Source organism: Mandrillus leucophaeus, unplaced genomic scaffold (genome assembly GCF_000951045.1).
Source record: "Mandrillus leucophaeus isolate KB7577 unplaced genomic scaffold, Mleu.le_1.0 Scaffold388, whole genome shotgun sequence".
Classification (NCBI taxonomy): domain Eukaryota; kingdom Metazoa; phylum Chordata; class Mammalia; order Primates; family Cercopithecidae; genus Mandrillus; species Mandrillus leucophaeus.
In genome coordinates this window covers 2,963,676-2,965,497 of record NW_012104120.1, presented here as the reverse complement: position 1 = coordinate 2,965,497, position 1,822 = coordinate 2,963,676, and the positions used below count along the sequence as shown (strand labels likewise).

Genomic DNA, 1,822 nt, shown 5'->3' with positions numbered 1-1,822 from the left:
GAGCCGGAGGCTTGCGATCTCCGCCTCAGCCTGGACCTCGGCGCACAGCGGGCAGGAAGCCCCCGAGGTGAGCCGCCGCTGCGTCCATCTGTTCTCGCAGCTGGATTGTGGAGCGGCATCCGGACGAGCGCTGGACACGGACACCCCCAACCCTTTCTCCGACTCCGCCCCCTGGCCCCTTGCACACACACCCCGCCGGGAGGGGAGGGGAAGGCTCAGCAACTGCCTGGCCTGGCTCTGACCCACCGGCCCCTCCGCAGAATTTCTCTGCAGCGAATCCCGGCCGGGAGCTTGTGGGGACTGAGGGCAGAAGTTGCCTCGCCCCCACCCGGGGTCGCGAATATCAGCTTGGCCGCTGCCGCCCTCTCGCACTGCCTGGCCACACTCCCCCTGCCTGGAATCCCCCTTTCCGCTTTAGCGGTCGGGTCCCCCAGCTCCGCCTCTTCTCTCCCCGCCACCGCATCCCCTCCCCACTCTAGCTCCTCCCAGGCACTCTTCGCACCCGACCGAGCCCTCCCTCGGCTCCTGCCAGCCTCCGCCCCCTGTTCTGCACACTCCCCATCCCTCCTTTTCCAGAGCCTCCTCCAAGCCCCGGGTGGGCTCTGGAGTGACTGTGGCTGGGGTCCTCTCTTGGAACTGTAAGAAACCCTTCTTGGGTGCCGCGCCCACTCCCCGGAGAGCGCCCAGCCACTTCGCTGTCGTCAGAGGCTCCAGGGAGACTCACCTTCCTTCTGGGAGGGCCGCACCCCTTGAGGCACCCGTGCTCAGCTGGCAGGCCGAGCTGCCCAGGCTGTGCGCTGGGCCTGACGCGTCCCCAGAGCGGCGTTGACCCTGGATGGCACATGGAGGCCGTGTTCCAGTGGGCGGACTGGCGGGAGAGAGGCTCCAGGGTGGCTGAGGTTGGAGGTGGGGGTTGTGTTGTTGAGATTACAGTTTGCCTCTCTCTTCCAGAGTCAGAGGGGAGCCTTCTCATTTTTCTGGCCTCAAAAGCAAAGCAGCATTAGACGCAGATGCTTCTCCCATCGTGCCCCCCACCCCGCAGGAAGTGCTGCCATGCAGTGCAAAGAGTGTGGGCTTTCAAGGCAGACAACCAGGATGGCTCCCAGCTCTGTCATGTACTCATTAGAGTACCTGCAGGGAATTACTTTGCCTCTCTGTCCCTCAGTTACTTTCTTTGTAAAATGGAGTAATAATAGTACTTACTGCTAAGGTGGCCAGTCACACAGTTAAGAGCAGTATAAGGTCTTGATATGTTGTTGTGGTGTGTAGAATATGCGGTTTATCCTCATTTTTCAGTTGTGGGTCTTGTGAAGAACAGATGAAAGACACGGCGGGGAGGGGCACTTGGCTAGCTGGCTGATCCCTCTGGTTAGGTGGGCATTGTGATTCCAGGCTCTGTCTGGGTTGGTGGAGGACCCAGAAGACATTGGAGTGTCTCCAGCTGTCCCTGAGATGGCTGTGGGATGAGGGGATGGGTATCACTGTGTCAGGGTGAGAGGGGGCAGCCTGGTCACCTGTTGCTCAATCCCTCCACCCACCCAGTCACCCTGGGAAAGGAGGAGAAACTCATCCACTGAAGGGCTGCTAGCACCTGCTCTGCAGTGGCTGAAGTGCCCGCTGTCTGAGGGAGGAAAAGAGTCCCAGTGTGGGCACAGGCCTGGCCCTGGATGACCTTGGACAAGTCACAGCCCCTCAGTGGGGCCCAGCCTCAGCCTCCGCCTGGTTCAGGTTGAGGTGAGAGCCCACTCACTGCAGCCCTTAGCAGAAGTGTGTGCTGCAGAAGGGCTCTTTGGGGGTGGGCTAATTATTTTAAATTTTATTT

General features: G+C 60.7%; 1 protein-coding gene across 1 annotated transcript in view; it reads right to left on the bottom strand.

The window, feature by feature from the left end:
• Positions 1–823, bottom strand: part of CHAT (choline O-acetyltransferase) — a 56,811-nt gene extending 55,988 nt beyond the window's left edge. The window contains exon 1 of the mRNA XM_011990957.1: positions 725–823. The gene's annotated coding sequence lies outside the window, so the exon portion shown is untranslated. The remainder of the gene's footprint in view (positions 1–724) is intronic.
• Positions 824–1,822: the final 999 nt, after the last annotated feature.